We start from the raw sequence: 6,714 nt of genomic DNA, 5'->3' as shown, positions 1-6,714 counted from the left end.
AGCTGAGCACATAACTTATAGATTGATACATAGTAAGCAGGAAAAGGAGAAATGGGCTCTGAACTCTGCAGAAAAGAAATAAGCTATTCTTTCAAGGCTAGGTATGATATTTTTCTTTATATCCAAAAGTTGGAATTGTTCCTAGAATTTGGGGAATTTATTATTTATGTTTGTTAACAATCAATATCATTTATTGACAGTTTACTGTGTGCTATTTTCTATGTTAAACTTTTTGTGAATGAATCTAGTAATGGTTAGGAGGGCAAGCTCTCAAGTAAGACTCCTTGTATTTTAGTACTCATTAGATCATTTACCAGCTTGTGAGTTTTGGCAGATGTACTCTGTGGTTATTTCCTCATCAATAACATTGCTTATTACATAATAATTGCTGAATACACATTATTAAAGTATTATTAAGAAGTAGTAATTTGTTTGTTTAAGCTTTGTTAAGTATAAAGTCCTAACTTGTTATGAAGTACTAATTTGTTGAAGGCTCAAACATATAAGGTAGATATTATTATTATTATTAAACATAAAAAAACTAGAGAGAAAAAGAGAGTAAATACTCTTTCAACTCATGCAGCTATCAAATTGTAGAGCTAGAATCTGAATCCATACCCTTCCACTCCTGTGCTATAAACCACAAATTAAACAGCCTTTTAGAACTCTAGGTCTTCCACCAGCTTTTAGGACTCCTTGAATATATAAAATAGATGAAAGACAAAATAAGCAAATTTGATCTCTCTACCTCTTTGCCCTAATATATTTCATGATTCATATTTTACAGAGGCAGCATAGACTATTGTACATTAAATAATATAGATTGTACTCTGGAGAATAGTCTCATGGAGGCAAAAAACAATCCATGTTCTCATTTCTAATTCAAATTTGGTCATAGCCTAAAAGTAACAGTAACTAGAAATTATACTAGAAAATGTAACCAATCAATCAACTAGGTAGCCTGCATACTATTAAAGACTTAATTTGCTGGGACCAGGAGTCTACCTTTTTCAGTTAAAATAAGACTAATGCTTAGCATATCAATATTTAAGCTGAATCTATTTTTATTAATTAGAATTTGAAGGTTGTCAGAAACTCACTGCAAATCGTCAATTACCTTGTACCCGGGATGTCCCTTATAAGAATATCACATTACGTAGCCATAAAAAATTCAGTGATAAAGTAGAATGTGCAAGAAAATCTTCATTTAAAATTGAAAGAATGAAACTTAACCCTTAGTCTTTAAGAGGCTTATATTTAACTTTGTGTCTTTCTAGGTTTTAAAACTATTAAAGAATATTGTAGATACCAGTTCATTCTTGTTCTTCCTAATCCAATTGAATCTACTTTAAATAGCCATAATTGGTGATTTTCCAGATCAAAGGTCTTTCTCAGATCAATGAGCAGAGCTTGTCTATATTGATTACTAGCCATGCCTATGAAAATATCATTTGTTACCTCGGGACTGATAGTGGAATGAAGAGGCTAACACCAAATTGGAAGGAGATCAATGAGTTTCATGTAGATAAAAATAAGCATGTTACCTGAGAAGAGAACATCAATTTTTTATGGACCAAACAGCAAAGGAAAAAAAAAATCTAGTAGGTCAGTTCTCTGAATGCTCAGAATGCCTTCTTATTCATAGTGAAACTTCTTCTAACCTAGCAGAATTTCATCAAAGGGGAGAGGAAATAAAAGAGTTGAGAATATTTAATTTATATTGATTGCTATGAAAAAATCTCTATATTTTATTTTTTAAAGCCTAAGTCTTACTTTTTCTGAATATTTATGAAAAGCAATCAAAATATCTGATTTTTCTGCGAACTTTATTTCATGTAACTATTTCATATACTGATGCCTATGGCTTCTGCTGCATTAAAAATAATCTGGTTGACTAAGAGAATGATTAACTTGGAACAACTTAAACTAAGGAATCATCTGAACAAAATGTGAGTTTTGAAAGTAAGATTTTGACAGAATTTTTCCCCCCTTCCCCTGACATATTTAATGCCATTCATAGGTTAAATTACTTCCAACTATAGACAGTCAGGTCTATTAAGGTATTCCTATGCCCTGAATGCTCAGAAAGTTTTAGCTAAGTCAGGCTTGATATGAGAGAATGCAGATGTTACAATCACACAATCAGAAGCAATGAATTTGGTTGAGATTTATCCATGCTACCAGAGGCAGACACTGCAGTTTTAGCTATCTGTGTCTAGGCAGAGGGAATTTACAAAAGAAGATGTAATAAGCAGAACTTATCTAAAAGAGGTAAAATAGAAAATCAAGCCTAGAACAAAAAGAACAAGAATACTGGTGTAACTGAGAATAAGAAGAGAATAAAGGTAAAGGAACAAGCTGAAAATGAAGACTGACACATTTTCCAGTGGACTAACTGCGTACAGAAGCTTTGTGCCTAATGACATGTTTTGCAAGAAGGTTGAGCAATTCCTTTATCAGTCCCTCAATCATCTTCTCAAATTTGTCCATTCTGATCTTACAGAGGGCCATAATGTATACACTTCAGTTGAAAAGTTTTATGCTTCAGAGGTCATTTCACTTCCTCTGTGAACCAGGAACTTCTTTGGATATGAAATTCTCAAACTCTGGAATTGTCCTTTGGGGGTGTAGCTTCAGAGTGGAATATTGGTACCATATAGAAACCTTCTACAGTAAGTCAAAAATTGAAGTTATTAGCTTTCAGCATTAGAGTAAACAAATCAACTGTAATGCACATATGCAGTGTTTGGTTTCCAGGATAGATGGTATTTTATACCTGATCATTGTAGATGTCTATGCCATGGAAGTGAATACCTAATCAGGGACCATAATGCTCACTGGTATTTTTTATTGTCATGGCCCGCACACACCTTAGAAGCTTCCATTCAAAGAGAAGTTGCCTGTGATCCTTAAAACTTATCAGACACAGAGTGTTGGGACAGTTCAAACCATAAGTAAAAATTAATACAGAAAAATCCATGTCCAAAGTGAGCTAATATCAGTCTTTCCAGCTCATGATCAGTTGGCTGAGCATGGAAATGTGGTTTTGGGGTAGTGGCAAGAAGTCTCAGTATTATGTAGAGTGAACAAGTCACAAAACAAAGAAGTTCATTCAAAGTTATGTGAAGGGTTTCAGAGATAAGGTCCAGACCCAGAACTGAAAGGGACAGACAAGAACCTGAAGGCCAACTGAAGAAGGTACAGCCCCAGCAGATGATTGGAATAAAATTAGAACCAGGGACTGACTAGGATAGGAGGACCAGTCACCTTTTCCAAGACCTGAAACAAACATGCAGCCCACAGGGATGTCTTGGATACAAGTTCAGATCCCTTTTACTAGTGGGAAGGAGCTTCGAGGTTCAAGTGGGTACCTGGTAGAAAAGGGGGGCAGTGTGAGGTTTCACATGACAAGTTTTGCTGAGAGCTAAAGAAGAGCCATGGCAGATGGGGTAAATTTGGTGAGTTGATAGTTCCATTGCACTTATCAAAGACCTTGATACGGCATTTACTCAGGGGACAGGGAACAGGATCAAAGTCTCTCTCAACCAAATAAACAGCGGAGGACTAGAGACATACCATGATGTTCACTGACCACTCAGCAGTGTATATGTTATGTGGGGTTTATATTTTCTTTTCTCATGTCTGTGTTTCTTAAAATATCTGCAGCGAACATTTATTACTATTGTAATAAAAAGATCTGATTTCAACATGACATGTTTTGAAATGGTACTTTATTACACTATCTGTATAAAGAACAAATAAGTAATTTAACTGGTTATTTGTTCAACATATAAACAGTATACTTACTGTCTTTTTTTCACATTCTCCATACTCATAGACCAATTTGATTGGAGAAACATCTTTGAGTAAACTCTTACAAACATTTTGTGTATGATAACAGACAACTGATAAACTGCTAGTTTAAATTTATTCATTGAATTAACAAATGTGAATAAGATTATATATATATAAATATTACTATACATCAATCAAAAGTAGTATTCAAAGCCAGAAGAATTATTAGAAAATTGATTATTTTGAATTATATTTATATTTTTCTTGGAAAGAAAACGAGACAATAAGTAGCTATGTAAGTTTTTATTACTTAATTGCAGTTATCAGTATATTAATTATAAGAGCTGTGCTTTCAGACTATAATATTTATATACTTCTCAGATTAATATCTTTGGAATGATTCACAACATTGATAACATTGACTGTTTTCAAACAGGGAATTGTGATAAGGGAATTGCTGTATGTTTTCAATACTTTTTAAATATTGAATATAAGAATGTGTTACCTATTTCATAACTAGATACATATTTAAACAAAAGTTGAAGTAAATTGTCTTTGTAGTAAGTGGGAAGTTAAGACAATACTTGGATAATGCACTGTGAGTGCCTGAATATAAGAAGAGGTTTCCATCTTCCCACTGTCTTCCAAAAGGACAGAATTATTTGCTTTACATTTGAGCCCTTACAGAATAGCTCATGTTATAGCTGCTTTCCCAATTACCTTATTTTGAACATCAACGTTCCATTTGGCAAGTCATTTTATTAGTGTTACAATCAATGCTAGCTTTGCATGACCTTAGAGGTTAACGGATGGGATTTTTACAAAAGCAGAAACAGAAATTGAACTCTATTTCTCAATAGGTTTTGGATTTCATTATAAATAATTCTGTTAAACATCACTTAAAAGTAATGTTGTACTTTATGGTTTGGAGATCAAAATAACAATGAAAAATAAGTTCCAATGTTAAGCTCATGGGTTCGTGTCTCTTGGGATATACTTTAGGGACAGTTCATAAAAAGAATGAAAATTGTGCAGTGTTGCAAAGAATGATAGGTGAAAATAAAACATATATTCTCTGGAAAAATGTGTTAAATAACTTTAAAAGTTTTTCTATTAATGAACAAGACACTGAGGTCAATGATGTGACTGGAGAATTGAATAAATTTTTCATGAAATTAAGGAATGGAGAAATTAAGAAGTAGAGAAAAGGGAATATTATACTATTATTTTATATAATATATTCTTTTAAATATATGTAACTAAAGAAATTATTGACTGAAAAAAATCTTTTATTGCGTCTTCTTATTGGAAAACTAGGGAGTTGCCTTATTGTGTGGTGACCTTATATTTGGTATTGTAAGGTATTTTAAACTTTCTCAAATAAATTTACTTTCAACATTTTCCAAAACTAAAGGTGAGATTTTGTTCATGCTTTTCTAACCATGTAGACTTTTAAATTATTGTTTAGTAAGGCTTTGAGATTCAGACAACTTTTATTCTACAGCCCTGTAAAATATCTCATAACTGCACAGGATGGTATAAAAACAGGTAAAATTGCCTTTGAATCACATCATTTTAAATGCATTACATCTCAAGGAGAAGATATAATACAAAACTAAAATCATTTTAATAAAGCTAGCTTAGGTCTCTTTGAGATTTTATTCCCCACAGTGTCAGGTAGACTACAGAATAAAAGCCATTCTGTTTCGTTATTAAAGACCAGTGTATCATCATAGAGTTTACAAATTATCCACAGCTACTTCAAATAAATACTTCTCCACAGTGCGGTGCTCTTAAAATATTTTGGATAGTTGAAACAAATCAAATGAACTCATGCACCCATGGAAAAAAATGCATGAAAGTTGAAAACATAAACACTACTGTGGCTTATGAAATTTGTAGATTAATGTAAACAGGGTGGCTAAAATGCTAATCTTTTATTTATTTAAAACAATGAGGGAGGTCATGAAAATAATTTACCATACTGACTCTGGCATGTAAGGGGAAAGTGAAGGCCCTGTCAGTAAAGAAAGGAATGTTAATACAAAATTAGTGTGCTAGATCCAACTCATGCTGTTTACTATAGCTTTGACATGAGATCACTCTTTTACACTAAGGATAAAAAGTGACTGGTAAGCTTTTGTGATGAGTGATGCCTACGTAGAGCATAAGGGTTAAATATTAATTTTAAGCCTGAAATTAATATTAAAATTCACCATAAGCTAAAACTGCACATCTTAATGAATGTTTTAAAAATGACACACTTTAACCTGTGTACTGCAAGATAGTCATTTACATGTAAATAAACACAATTAAATTAAGCCAATTCATTAATTTAATTATAAATTTTCAACAAAATGTCTCTATTACTTTGGAGGAATGCCCATGTTTAATGCTTTCAAATGAAGGTCATGTGAGAAAATCTTGTTTTGTCAGGTGGATGGACTATAGTATACAGAGCTTTGATAAAAACCAGCTGCTATGACCTGATATTTGTTAAGGCTGAAAAACTAGACAGTGCAAACAAATACTATATCTTGGCTCAAAATACTTTCTACATCTGCCAACAATTAGTTATATATTGGACCTAGAAAGGGATGCTGAAAAACAGGGTAAGATTTCAGAGCAAGCAAATAAACAAGGGGCCCTGCATTATTCATCATCGAACAGATGCAGAGCTACTCCGGTTTTAGACTGAAGCGCAGACTGTCAATCCTAGAGTTCAGCAGATAGTGTTAGAAAAAAGGGTGGTGGGGACCTTGGAAGTTGCTAGTCTAATCAGATCACTGACTTAAGGATGCCACCCAACAACTGTTTATTATTCCAGATTGAAGAGACCATATAGAGAGGTTAGAAGAGTAACCCTCAGAAACAAAATTTCAAAAGCATTCAGATGTCATCTGCTGATATTTCTGGTCA

Source organism: Callithrix jacchus, chromosome 11, assembly GCF_049354715.1.
Source record: "Callithrix jacchus isolate 240 chromosome 11, calJac240_pri, whole genome shotgun sequence".
Classification (NCBI taxonomy): Eukaryota; Metazoa; Chordata; class Mammalia; order Primates; family Cebidae; genus Callithrix; species Callithrix jacchus.
This window is presented reverse-complemented; position numbering follows the sequence as displayed.